The sequence below is a fragment of the Parasteatoda tepidariorum genome, chromosome X1 (assembly GCF_043381705.1).
Source record: "Parasteatoda tepidariorum isolate YZ-2023 chromosome X1, CAS_Ptep_4.0, whole genome shotgun sequence".
Taxonomy (NCBI): Eukaryota; Metazoa; Arthropoda; class Arachnida; order Araneae; family Theridiidae; genus Parasteatoda; species Parasteatoda tepidariorum.
In genome coordinates, this window is record NC_092214.1 from 68,869,062 (window position 1) to 68,884,687 (window position 15,626).

At 27.9% G+C, this 15,626-nt stretch overlaps 1 long non-coding RNA gene across 1 annotated transcript in view; it reads right to left on the reverse strand.

Moving 5' to 3' along the window:
* LOC139427136 (uncharacterized) overlaps positions 1-15,626 on the reverse strand; it is a 42,605-nt gene that overhangs the window by 24,918 nt on the left and 2,061 nt on the right. Inside the window, exon 2 of the long non-coding RNA XR_011638293.1 lies at positions 8,794-8,945. This is a non-coding gene — a long non-coding RNA (uncharacterized lncRNA). The remainder of the gene's footprint in view (positions 1-8,793; positions 8,946-15,626) is intronic.

The following is a 15,626-nucleotide window of genomic DNA, read 5'->3' on the forward strand; positions in this document are numbered from 1 at the left end:
AAAACATTATTCATATTTAGGAGCGCAAAATTATTTTCGATTATTTAAATCTTAAAACAAATCTATAAATAGCACTTGAAAGGATTAAAATGTTAAAATTTTTCTAAATTAAATAGTTGTCGCTGACTAAAAAAATCTATCATTAAGAATTATTTTAAAGAATGAATAATTCATTAAGCTGTTATTTTTTTTAAAAAGGTGTGTTTTTGCCTTTCATTTTATATTTTAATTCATTCTTTTCTAATATTTTAATTGTTACTTTTTTTTCTTTTAAGATTTAAACTTAGTAATCATTAGATAAAACTTATTCAGAATGTTTCTTTTTAATTTAATGACAGTAGAGAGAGCAAAAAAAATCTAATAACGTTGAATAATTTTTGATATAATAATTGGATTTTCTCATGGATCGAATGAAACTTCAAAAATATCAATTAATCAATACAACTTAACAACCTACAAAATAAAAAAAATCAGCTCCCAAAGCGTTTTTTTACTAAACTAATAAATAGAATTTTTCTTCGAAAAATTTGTGAAGAAGAGGTCATCAGCTACAATTCTGATAAAATGTTCTCAATTTAGAATATATTGGGATCTAAAATTTTTAAAAAATTTGTAAACCAGTAAAACTAAATCTTTACTTGATCGGTTCGGGGTACCTAGTGAAAATTGGATTCATTACTTGGAAGGGAATAATTGCATTTATGCAAAAAAAAAATACAAACTTTTATATTTTTTCATTTCCAAAGTAGTCTATATCTACATAAAATATATCTATATAAGTCTATATAACTATATCTATATCAGTCTATATAAAGCTATATCTACTAAAGTAGACTTTTACTTTAGTAGATAAAGCTTTAAGTAAAATTTATTACGCTCATGTCTAAACATTTTTTATTAAACATGTAGAATTATTGTTTTGAGTTTTTAGAGGAGATATCAGCTAATAATAGACTTTATGATTCATCTATGTGCCCGGGATAGCCTGGTTGGTAGGGCATTGGGCCCATGTCCAAGAGGTCATGAGTTCGATCCCCGCCGTCTGAAGACTGTCCGTGTAGTAAATGCCGACTGGTGCACGTTAATTTTCTCGTATCACAAAGTCCTCCGAGTTCATATAACAAAACATGCTTCTGGATGTACTGAATTGGAGATTTATAGTTCTCTAGTTCAGTTCAATCTGTGGATGAAGGAATGAAGGAATGGATGTATAAAAGTGTCCGCCCTGTGTGACGTGACGTGTGTGTGTGTAGCTTAAGCCGCATTCTTGGCCATAGATAGAGACACGGAAAAACAAGAACAAAAAAACGTTGTTTCTGCAGTTTTTTTAAATTGTTAGATATTTTTATAGCAATTTTAATAAAATTATGTCATATTGAAAACAAACTGTTTTAACCGTCTTTGTTTATTTTTTGATTATACAATAACTATAAATGTAACTTCCATGCATTGGTACTACATTAGAACAATCTTTTAAACTTTTCGACAGTGGTATGGAAATTTTATTTGATTACTAATGTTGAACAGCAGATTTGCTGTTCTTAATGCTAAATTCCCTATACCCGTAGCTTTAAAACCAACCCGGAATATAAAGACAACATACATACGTTACATCCCGTTTTATAAGGAGGACACATTCACATACCATTCATCTGCAGATAATAAATTTGACCTAAACCAGAGCACAATTGATCTCCAATCCAGTATCTCCAGAGGTATTGATTTGCTAAGGGAACTTTGAGGACTCAGTGACTCCGACAGATTTAACGTGAATCGGTCTTTATTTTGTACACAGGGAGTCGAACTCATCACCTTTCAGACATGGGCCCAACGCCCTACCATCCAGGCTATCCCGGCCCAACTTAATTGTAAGAGAATTCTAGTCCAACAGGTTACAATTTGAATACATTGAGTCCTTATACGTCTTAATTTAAGATAATTTCAAGAAAATAATAAAATTGAGGCTAAGTGAAAAAAAAAACATTATAGCTGTAAAAAAGTTTAACAAAAAAGTAAAGCATTCCCGAAACATCCCGTTAGGAGTCATTTTAATGGCAATATGGTGTTGATGGTCTCAATAAAGATTGTGATGAAAACAGGATAATGAAAAAGAACAGCTGAATTTGAAAACTGGATTAAAATTATAATAAAATTTTTATTCAGTAACAGTTGCAGAGCTCGAAATACGAAATAAAAATAATATTTTATCCAAATGACTCACTAAGTGAAATAATAAATTTTGCATAATAATAAGAATAAGGACAGACCATGGGAGATACATCCCCCAACTCCTGGCAAGTCAAAAGCCATATTAAAAGTAGTATTCAATCAACGCTTTTTAGCACAGGAGAGATCCATTATAAGCGTATTATTGAAAAAGGACACTGCCAAAAGAAAAGCCAATTCAGCCAACCTCACGATATCTCATGTTAATATTTAAATAATTTGGCCACTGGTTTAACACCAAAAAACCGTGAGAAATTAATATAACCTTGTACGAGTAATTGAAGCATTTTTGTGGTTAGAGAAATAAAGCATCTTAAGAAATAAAGAGTTAAAAATATATTTTAATGTTCGATTTAGTCGAGAAAATGAATCAATGAGTTTTACGTTTGTGTTGAATTTAAAAGTTAACCGTTACATTGATTGTTAAGAAAAGGATGAAATGCATTATACTCTCGTTATCTCGAACTTCGATATCTCGAAAATCTTGTTATGTCAAAAATATATTTCTCCCCATGGAATCATATATCCACCTAATGTTCATTTGAATTCCTATGTCGAAATTTTTCTTCTCAACATCTTATGATGAATTTTTTTCGAAAAAGAAAATGAAAATTTTCGGAAAAAATCCTAATGGAAGTTTATTGTAAGCCAATTCTTTTCTATTTAATACATAATCACTTTTTATCTCACTTTTAAAAATAAAATTATGATTGTTTTATTTAGACTTATTGGCAACTTTCATTACATACATAATTATTAGTAGTAGTTATTCTTATGCTTCATAACACTACTTTTTTGAGTACTAATTTAGAATATATTTTTCTACTTCTTAGAACATATTTAGTTCTGAACTTGCTATCTCGAAGACTCGCTATCTCGAATTTCTTTTAGCATCCCTTCAACTTTGAGATATCGAGAGTATACTGTATTTATATTTGGTTCTTATAAATGTAATAAAAGTTAAATAATTGGGGTTTTATTTTATTTTAACCGTTGTTGAACAGCCCACCCAATTTTTTGGGTTTGCGACTAATATTCAACTCCGTAGCCTTGTAATTTATAACACAATCCAGAAGACAAGGGAACTCCTGGATCAAGTATTGGGAGAAATTCGCCTTCGTTGAGGACTTTTTGATTGAACTAATCCGCATTTGCGTTTCATGGAGAGGAAGACCATGGGAACCTCCCGTGAATAGCCTGACGGCAAGGAGACTCTAACGCATGATCCGTCTACCACAGAGTCACGTCAGCACTGTGGACAGTGCAAACCGGATGCGGAATTCGTATCAACTGGGATTCGAACTCGGTTCTCATTGGAAGGCGAACGCTCTATCCCCTGAGGCATCGCGACTCAAATAATTGGTTTAATTTAATTAAAATTAGATCAAGAATGATTAAACAAAGTAAATTTATGAAACTAAAGAAATTTTTAAATCTAGAAAATATTTAATGCCTATTATGGCATCACTGTTATGAAGGTGTAATCACTCCAAGTTTCGTGACCAACGGCACGATTGTGGTAATGTGAGCAGCAATCCACATGCTGCTTTACTTACCACTATTTTTATTGTGTCCTATTACGTTTTCATGTCTGTTTGTTGAATTAATCAATATTGATGGGATCTAAGTGGTTTTGATTTTATCGTCGAATTTCATCTACTTTCTATTACTTTTATAAAATTTAATTTAGGATTCTAATTCGTTTTATATAAATTTAAGATAAGCACAGACAGTGCTTAAAATCATACTTTTTTGTGAAGCAATGTAAGAAAATTTTTATTTTCTTTGGGGCTAATACTTGGAAAAAAAATATACTATTATGTATTGCACATACGATAGAAAGCATGTTTATGACTTGGAGTAATTTATAATAGACAGTTATGCTACTGATATAATCATACCCGCTCAAATAAATTAAAAGATAAGAAATATTTCTCCAAATTTAAAAAAAATTAAATTTTTTGGATTTTTATGAAGAAAAAAATTATATTGTCCCAAAAACAATAAATTTTGTACCACACTTGAATGAATTTAAACATGTTGTACTCAAACTAATCACCAAGTTTTAACTCTCCTACAGGTTTAATTAGAATTTAAGGAATAATTTTGAATTAAGAAAAATAGATTTAAAGAGAAACCGAATAAATGATTTTTAAGAAAATACCCGAATTTTCAGACGATTCCAATTGGGAAAATGGATGTTATTTTCTGTTTTCATCGAGTGGGTTTTTATTGTTATTTTTAAAGTTTTTGAGAATTATGTTACACTTGGCGTCAAATTGCTCAGAATAAAACAGATCATAACGTATGTTTTTATTCAAAGCAACTAAATTTTCGTTAGGAAAACTCTCCAGATTAATTAAAATCTTAGGCAATAGTATTGCAAAATCTATCACTCTTGAACGAGCAACTTCAGCACGAATGATGAAGAATATGATGAACTGCAAGGATTTCAGAAACTGTTATTGTTTTTATGAAATTTTCAAATTTACTATAAATACAAATATTATTTTTCCGATAAAAAATTATTGTTATCCGGGACTCAAAGAATCGTGTTCAATATTCATAAACTATTTAGGACTTCTTTTAAATTGTGAATTTTCGTGAATTGTGAAAAATTTTATAGTTTGTATAGATGTTTAAAAGTTTATAGTTAGATAAACAAGATAAAAAATTATCCTTTTTTTGTTATTTCGGAACTAATATTAATAACAAAGAACAGTTCATTTAGGAAAAAAGTTAAATAAAACAAAACAATAAGAAAAATTTCGAAAAGGAGATGATTTTTATCGGGAGTAGTTCTTCAAATGATTCCAATATAGCTGTGGGTCTTATTAAACTCTCTACTGTGGTGATAGTTTTTCCGGTGAATAGGGTTTTTAAGCAGAAAACAGTTCTAAAGGAGCCGTTATATATATATGAGTAAAAACATATTTTTAAACAAACAACCGATGTAAATTTTAACGTACTTTAATAGTGATGAATGTCATGTTGGTGTTGACAAAAATCGATACTATGAAACATGTATTGTATATTGTAACAATTTTGATTTGGTACTTTCTAAAACGATTTCTACGATTATTGCATAATAACAACACAACTCAGTCCGAGAAAAGTTGGAGTAATTCAACTGGATACAATGTAAGGATAGTAAATACTTAAGTTGGAAAGATTCCGTGTACAGAGTGCAAAAATAGAATGAACAAAACACTCTTAATGACTTTTGACCCAATGATCGCATTTTCACATACTAGAACTCAATCTTAATGGTTTGAGGGGGTATATAAATCAAATATGTAAATTAGTTAATGAAGATGATATTTTAAGTTACGAAATCAGACACAAAAAAAATTTATCTCAGTAAACACACCTTCGTCGGATTATGATTTAGAAGTAATGTGGGTAGCCGCTATCTGGGAAATATGGTCCCAATAGTTTGGTCCAGAGTGCTGTCCAAAGTTTGGACATCTAATTCTAAATTTTATTTTTTGCGTATTTCGCCTTATCTCGAGAACTTTTTAAGCAAATGAAAATTTTTTTGCATGAAATTATAAAATTCGCATATTCAAGAATTATTCCAGGCAAATAATAATAATTAATTATTACTTGTTTTTCATTGGTTGTCGAAATTTCGAATTGTAAGATTCAAAAATTTTTGCATTTTAAATATTGAAATTTTGGATACCACTTCTGGAGAACGCACTAGGTCTGCCCATCGGGAAGACTGATTGTGCAGCTCATAGGAAATTTAAAAAAAATATTGAAATTTTACATGGCAAAATACAAAATTTGAACGAAATTGATCAAATTGTTCCCGAGTAATCAAAATTAAATATTTACTGAAATTTTTTTAAACTTCGAAAAAAAATTTGATATTTAATTTCGATTTCTCGAAAACTATTCGATCAAATTCGTTCAAATTTTGTATTTTGTACATGAAATTACATTATTTTAAATTATGTCAAATTTGTATATCTTACAATCATTTTTGACCATTAATAAATAAAATAATAAATAATTATTAGTAATTATTAATTGCTTAGAATAATCTTTGGATAAATGAATTTTACAATTATGCTAAAAAAAATTTCTTTTCGCTTGAATAGTTCTCTATATAGGGCGACATACGCAAAAAGTAAAATTAACATTAAGGGGCCCAAAGTATTGGGACCATATATCTCAGATTGCGGCTACCTCCTATATTTTCAGCGTCAAAAATAATAATCCGTCGAAAAAAAGGCTTGTTAATTCGGAGAAAGTGCGCTTTTTTGTCTGATCTTGAGATTTAAAATATCATCTGCATTGAGGTCACCATCTCAAATCTTTGAGTGCCCAGTACGTGAAAATCTGATCAATCGATCAAAAAGGTTAAGATCAAAGGTTTTTCGTTTATTTTATGTTAGTTATTTATTTTTTTCGCTCTGATATTTCTTTTTTTAAAAAAAAAGAATTAGTGTTTCCGAATCAAGATAAAATATTCAAAAAATTTTAATTGAAGAATAAACGTTAACTAATTGAAACGTTAAAATATTTAAAAATTTCGATAAATTATTATAAATATTCGAATAATTCATTTTAAAGTTACAAATGAATCACTCAGAGTAAAAAATAAGAAAACAATTTTATTCTTACATCTTTTCTGTTAGCATGATATGTATGTTTTGATGTTAAACAGCTAAAAAAAGATAGGATTTTTTTTAAAACTTTCCACAATATTTTTTGACATATGTGACTATGACTCTCAGATTTCAACTATTTTCAAATGAATGACGCAGTGCAACTAATTATGAATGTCCTGGTCCGAGGGTTCTGAAATAATTAAAGGTTCTAAGTAATTAATAATTCTGGTCTGAAATAATTAAAGAAAATTAAAGAATTCTTTTAATTTTCTTTAATTATTTCCACACATATATGGATGTTTTTGAAAAATATAAGGTTTATATCTTAAAATGAAACCAGTTTAAAATGAATGTCACGTTGCCAAAAATTTATAAGTTTTCTTTTATATATTAGTGCAAATATACGCTAGAACTAGAAAATTTTTGACAAAATTAGACTTTTTGTTTCGTTTTTTCAAAAAACATTATGGATGCATCCGAAAAATATTGACAGCTGTAGATTAATATTAAGCCAGATTCAAATAAGTAGTGTCACAGTTAAAAAAAAATTTTAGAAAAAAATCGCAAAATGTTCATTTTTATGTCAGCTATATGTGCTGTAAAGGTGATGTGTTTTGAAAATAAAATTTTTAAATGATTTTTTTTGACACCTATGATTGTTTTCGGAAAACATTACTCCTATAATTTAATAGTAAATCAGTTTAAAACAATAAATAGCGCAGCGTAAAACATTACAAAAAAATTCGCAAAATTTCCACTCTTATGTTAGGACATGTACAGTGCGCCAAAAAGACGGGCCACCCTTAATAATTTTTTATCTAATGATCGGATCTTCACGTTCTCAATCTTAATGGTTGAAGAGGCTGGCCTAAAATATTAGAGCAGGTGATATTTAAAGTTACGAAATGTACTTTAAAAATGTACTTTCTCTGAATAAAACATATCTTTTATTCAGCGGATTTGGATTTCTGACCTCCAAAACATCGCAATCTGGGAAATATGGTTCCTATGGTTTGGTCAGGACAGTGGTCCAAAGTTTTGACCCCTTTTTTGTAAATTGTTCTTTTTGCGTATTTCGTCATATCTCAAAAACTTTGTAAGTTAATTGAAAAAATTTTGCACACAATTAAAAAATTCATTTAGCCAAAGATAATTCCATGAAAAAATTATTTTTTAGTAAATATTTATTATTTTCTTATCATTTTATTCAATAATAGTAGTAAAAAGTTTTAATAGTAAGGTATAAAATTTTTTACATAATTTTAAAAAATATAATTTTACTTGACAAAATACAAAATTTGAGCAATATCGGTCGAATAGTTCCTGAGAAATTGAGTGTCCACACTTATATAAACCAGATATATGTGACCTGATTTCATCGTTCTTTTACCAAAACAAATTTTTTTTCTTGGTTTTTGGTCTAATTAACTCTTGACATATATGATAATTTAAGGAATATATGAAGCCCGTGAATTAATTCGAAAGTAGTTTCAAATAAATGACGTCATACATTAAATTATAATATTTTTGCAAACTGCCCACACTTATGTTAGCCAGATATATAAGATTTTGAAATAAAAAATCTTATGTAAGATTTGTTGTAAATTATTCTTATTTTGAATCTTATATAAAGATGCAAAAAAAGATGTTTCAAAATTTACTATTTATCTTTCTGAGACATGCGGAGGGTTTTCCAGGAAGCAATTGAACTGGTGGTCTAGCATAATTTACAAAAGAATGACTCTTCCATGCAGGATTAAAAATTAACAACTAATCTGAATAACATAAAATATACACATGTGCTACGTGTAGGATTACTCAAGTAGCAACAATAAACAATAAAACTGACTACTCACACTTTTAGTCCAAAAACTCTGGAACAGGTCAATTGAGTCGACGAGCAGGATCACTCACGTAGCAACAATAAGCAATAAAACTGACTACTCACACTTCTAGTCCAAAAACTCTGGAACAGGTCAATTGAGTCGACGAGCAGGATCACTCACGTAGCAACAATAAGCAATAAAACTGACTACTCACACTTCTAGTCCAAAAGCTCCGGAACTGGTCAATTGCGAAGAATAATAGAAACAATCCACGCTGTAAATGAATACAAATGGTTTTGTCCGTAACGTAACAAAACCATTTGTATTCATTTACAGCGTGGATTGTTTCTATTATTCTTCGCAATTGACCAGTTCCGGAGCTTTTGGACTAGAAGTGTGAGTAGTCAGTTTTATTGCTTATTGTTGCTACGTGAGTGATCCTGCTCGTCAATCAAACTTTAGATGAAAAAGTAAATTTTTTAGAACCGAAATAATGAATTAGAGTTATTTACAGTAGGGAATCTGAATTTAGAGAAAACTTGTAAATTGTTTACAATATCGCAACATAAAATTAGAAAATTTGGAGAAAAAAATAAACGGATTTCCTTATAAATCACCTATTTAATAATAATAAAAATCGATTAAGTCACATTTTTAGATTAAAGTATCCGACTGGCTGAGACAAATTTTTTTTTCAAAATAGCCTTAATTAATATTTTTGGTAAGCAGAGAAACTAAAAGTGCAAATATAATGTAAACTTTAAAATTTATGAAATATGTTTTTCAAAATAAAAGCAAATTTGTGCATGAAAACTACAAATTTTTCATGCAATGCATAAATATCAAAATATTTGTTTTCTAGATCAATAATATGCTTACCTGCTTTTTGAACTGAAATCTTTAAAAAATTTCAAGTATACAATGAGATAGAACTAAATATATTGTTCAATATTACCGCTTTAAAGAACAATTCTAATCATTCTTTGTTAAGGTACGATAAAATAATAGCTTTTATTTCAAAAAATAGCTAGCTCTTAGTTCAATTTTAATCTAATCTTAGCTTTTATTTTAAAACATAAATAAAATTAAGCAAATTCCACGTACGATGTTTCAAAGAATTCTACAATAAACTCTTTTTTGTAAAGTGAGTTAGGCCGAAGAAATTTTCTTAAAAGCAACGTTTTTCTGAAAATGCATTTAAAGCATTTAATTGCCATGCTCTTTCGTCTGTCAGAGTATGAAGAAACAACCCCAACTTTGATTCCAAACTTCAGAAAACAAAAATTTGAAGAGATAATAATATTTAAGATGTAAATAATAAAAAAAATGCGCATTTTTTGTCGAAATTACTGATTTCCAATCAGTCAGATACCTTAAGAAAGTAATGTATTTTACAGATGTTAATTCGAATTTAAAAATTAATTTCTTGAGTATTTTATATCTCAAATAAACCAAACGTAGATCATATAGATCTTCAACATCAATTATTGTATTTAAGAATTTAACAAAATAATTTCACTATTTGCTTATTATATAGGCTAAACTTCATGACTAAAATTCATACCACATAATTACACAAATACAAAATCTTCTGATTCATTGCCCGGAATATCAAATATTTATTTTAAGAAAGAAACAGAAAAAAACAGTTACCCAATGTGAAAAATCATCTAATAATTACCCAATAATAAAAAAATAGCAATTTATTCAATCCAAAACGGATTGAACAAACCCGAACATGTGTTGTAATGTTCATCATATCTAAATCAAGTAGTTCATCCTCAACCGAGAGCAGTAGAAATTCGCAGTGAAATAGATATTAGGAAGCGCTAAATTTAATTTGAGAATTTAAGAAATTGAATTTTTTTTTTACAAAATGTTTAAAAAATCGATTAAAAAAATTGAAACATGTCTATTTTTATGTATTATCTGTTATGGGTTTCAAGATATCTCAATTTTAGTTTTTTTGGTGCGGCCATCTGTGAAGCAAAATGGATAAACCTGCGGATCAAATGCAGCTACTTTTCCTGGAGAATCCAAATCTGCAATAAAAAAATAGGGGTTCATATGCAACATATTTAGGATTCCAAAATTGCTCCAGCCCCACCCCTGAAGACGGGAGTGGAAGATAGAGTTTGGTATAGTTGGATAACTTTTCCAATTATGTTTGGTATTATTAGATTTTTATCTTTCTTTTTCTGATATATATTTCTCGAGGTATATGAAAGTTTCCAATTTTTTTACACCCTCTATGTTAGTGTTAATGCACGCTAGACTTAATGCGTGTTTAAAAAAATACGATCTTTTCAACAAAAAAAATTCTATAAATAATTTTAAACATGTAAGGGAGAGGGGGGCACTTGTGAACAGGGGACACATGTGAACATGGTATGTTTTACCAATATGATTTGAAATAAAAAATCTTGCAAAATTGTCAATAGATGACAGTTCAAATCCTACCTCTCTGACAAACTTTCAGAACAATGAGCCATTTTGTTGTTCTATTCTGGCAATTTCTTTGTATCAGCTGGTGTTGTATATACTTTTATCACTCGCTTCTTCAAGTGAAAACATAGTATAAATCAACTAATAAGATAAAATTAACTATTGCAGACCATTATATGAACATTCAGGTAAGTTTATGACAAGTATTATTATTTTTTTACTTGATTAAAAATTCTTTATTTTTGAAGTTAGGTTTAAGAAAGATGATGGGGCACTTGTGAACAAAACATCTGGGGCAGATGTGAACAGTTCACATGTGCCCCTACACACTATTAAGATTATTATCCTCATGATATTATAAGTTTAAAAAATATGTAGGCATTTGAAATTACTATTATTTAATTTTCCAGAAATAATTAATTAATTGTTAATTGTTTCCTTTAAAAATTTATGATTACTAATAGTCATTAGTAAATTAAAAATTTACTAATGGTCAGGCGGAAAATGTTGACAATGATCCTAACAGTAGTGCCATCAGTTCTTGTCCTACACCAGAATCAATCTGACCCTTTCCAAGAGCCCAAGTAAGTAACTTAAAGAAATGAAAACGCGAAAAGGAAAAATCACGCATATTAACTGATACACATGAGAAAGATAGAATTGCTAAAGCTAAAAATGAAAAGATAGAAAAAATGAAAAAAAAAGTATGAAAGAGTATCAGAAAAGAAAGAAAAAGGCCCATTACATATCCTGAGGAACATGAAGTTGCGAAAAACCCAATTGACGAAATTAACCCAATAAATTCACATAAACAAATAAACCCAATAAATTCACATAGTAAGCTACAACCCCTTTAGTATAATGTGTTTCTATATCTGTTATATTAAATATTTTTTTCTTTTAAGTATAATGATTGCTTTGTGTTTTTAATCTTGTTCATATATGCCCCAGGCATGTTCACATGTGCCCCCCTATAGGGGCACATATGAACAATTGAAGTCATTTTTCTAAAATATCATAAAGTAAAGAAATATTTCATTAAAAAATCTCAAAAAATTCCATTAGACAAGGAAAAGACTATTTAAACACATGGACTTCTTTACTGTGAGAAATTGATGATATTTTTTGAAAAATGAAGAAATAAAAAAAATTGTTCACATGTGCCCCTCTCTCCCCTATGTGTTTAAAATTATGTTTTAAATTTTTTTTGTTAAATATGACTTCTAGATTTTCAGATAAATTTAGCTTCAAATGAATAATGCAGTTTATTCAAAAATAATAATAATACTTTATGCCTTTTTAATGTTAACTATCTACTTTGGTCTCAGCGTACTTAAGACAAAATAACATTTTCTCTAAAATTTTAAACAATAGTTCGTGACATGATTGACATTTTAAGAAAATTTGAAATTTTATAAAAATCTTATAGAAATTGAGAATTATCGAAAATAATAAAAAAATCGCTAAAGTGAATTGCCCTTATGTTAACGATATTTATGATAATTATTATATTATTAGGTCTCAGTTTATTTTGATCAAAATAAGATCTCCTTTTACAAAATTTCTTTATTTCTGAGCATGCATGCTTTCGAAAAATTATCGAAAATAATTGCGCTTTTTCATAATGTGCTAGACTAATAACATTTTTTGAAACTTGTAACGTTATAATGGCTAACAATTTCTCTAATTTAAAATTATTTTAAAATACGTAAAAGAGCGAAAGAAAAAAATTTTAAACCTTACGCTTCTACTACAGAATAAATATATATATATTTACAACGTGTTTTTTCGCAGTATGCTAACTAATAACATTTTTTTTTAAATTTCAGTTCGATATTGGATAAAAAATTGAAAAGAAAAACTTCACACAATTTTGTGTATTTACCAAAGTGTAAATTTATAGTTCCGCTCTTTTCGTAATACGTTAGTCTAATAAAAATTTTACTTTTATAACGGTTAACAATTTCTGCAATTTAAAAGTAGTGAAGTATACATAAAAGAGCAAAAGAAATAAATTGAATTACCTTATTTACCACAGAGTAAAAACATATTTGCGCTTATTTTTCGTAATATACTAGTATAATAAAAACAATTTAGTTTGATAATTGTTTAAAAAAATGATGGAAAATAATGCATAATTTAGCTTATTTATCACTATATAAATATATAGAGAGAGTTATTTTTTTACACTAAGCTAATCTAACAATATTTTTCTTTTGAGGTTTTAGTTTGATAATTGTTAATTATTTTTTTTATTTAAAAATATTAAAGAATACCTAAAAACAAAAGAGATAAAGTACCTAACCTTGCCTATTTATCATAGTATAATTATTTATTTGCGCTTCGTTTTTCGTAATATACCAGTAAAATAATATTTTTTAAAGACTTAAATTTGATGAAGGTTAATGATTTCTAATTTCAAAACTATTTAAGAATACCACCAAAAGAAAAATAATTAAAATAAAATGAATAACACTACTTATTTATCACGATTTAATCTAATCGTAAAAACAAAGTAAAAAAGGTTACAAGAACAAGACGACAAATATCAAGGAAGTGCAGAAAAAAAAAATAAAGAAGAGCTTAAAAGAAATAAACCATCATGTCCAAGGAGTTAACGCGTCTGTTGCCACAAAACTGGGTACAGTAGCTGATAAAAGACCATTAGCAATATGTCATTGCCATTTTTTTCCTGCAACACATGCTCAATCAATAAGCAACAAAGTCAAAAGTTTATCTGCTATGCGTTTACTTATTCTACGTCCGAATTATTGCAGTATTTTTGAAGAAATTATTATTAAAGTAATGCATTGAATTGCGATTAATTAAAATATTATTAGACGATTAATTAAATTATGATGAATGCCTAGCTAATTTTTAGAGCATATAGCCTGTATTTTGTTTTCTTACATTTTTTTTTACATTACATTTACATCAGTAGAATACTAAATGGTGATTCAAGAGTAGAATACTAATAGTAGAATAATCAGTAGAATACTACTATAATTTTAGACTGTAACGTAATAGCCACCCTTGATGTAGATTCTTAGAATACTTTTTCTTGTAGTGAAAAAGTATACATAGATTAAGGATCGCAAATTAATATTACGAGTAACAAAAATGTTATCGACATTTAACGCAACACTACTAGAAAATGCGAGACTGAGCGCATTAAAGTTGACAAAGACTAGTAGTGATTAAAAACACAGTTTCATTAGGCAATTAAACTGTTTTTTTTTTCATCCTGCTTCCGCATTAGTCATTCAATAGATTTTTGACAGCGTTTTTGTTTTTCTCCTCTCAAATAATACTTCACGACCCCTAAAAACCTTATTGCTTTATTTTTGACAAGTATGCAAAAAATATATCTTAAGAGCATTGGTAATGAAACATCCTTTATTTTAATATTTTTTGCATGGTACATTCGAGTTAGCAAAGATTAATCTGAAATATGAGATTATTTACTTGAAACATGAATTAATTGTAGAAAACTTGAGTTCCTCAATTACATGTTTGACTTATATAATTCTTATAATATTCTTAATACAAAAGCTATGATATAATTCTTAATACAAAAACTTTCATAGATATTAAAGTTGATTAAGTGTTTAAAAGTTAAAATTTTATGTTTTTAAATATTTCGAATGTTTAGTTGACACTAGCGTCCCTTTAACGGAACTATTTTAAAATTGTGTCGAATGCTTACAGATTTTTGTACATAAATATATGACTTAATTTATTTTTTACTATTCATTTCTTATAAATTTAATTTATTAAATCGCAATACATATAATCCTTTGATAAATAAGAAGCCTTTTTAATTTCCATTATCGATTCGAAAGTAGTTTGTTCCAATATCAAGAAAGTTGCTTTGTTTATTTGTTTATTAATTAATTAAAATGAATTCACAAAATATTTCAGTAAATACAAGTGTAAGAACATTTTTATTTCAAAAAATCTTAATTAGTTCGAAATTTTGAGAGTTTATTAGGTTGATTCCATGATTTTGTCTCGCGCTTGACACATAGAATGGTAAAAACTGTACAAGTAATATTTTGTAAATCTGTATTTATGTTTGAAATATCTTAGTATCAAATTGTGCATATAAAATAATTTAACTTACTATCTCAAAAACCTGTGTAAAATTATTATTTCTTGTTATTCACTAACATTTTTCATAGACTTCCTTAAATTTATGAAATTTTCAAATAAACAAAATATTTCCATTCACGATATTAATGAACTTTAATATTTATTAGAGAAAGAAAAGAAAACAATATCTGTCATATAACTGGTGAAGAAATTGGGATGAAAAAACATCAAAACCAGTTTAATTGCCTGATAAAACTTGGAGGTGTTTCTAATAATCACCTCTCAGTTCCAGGATTCTAAAATGTAAATTAAGAGTGATCATTACTCAAACTCTATATAATTAAAACAAATTTAGTAATTTTTCTAAAAATGCTACAGTATATATATATATATATATATATATATATATATATACCTC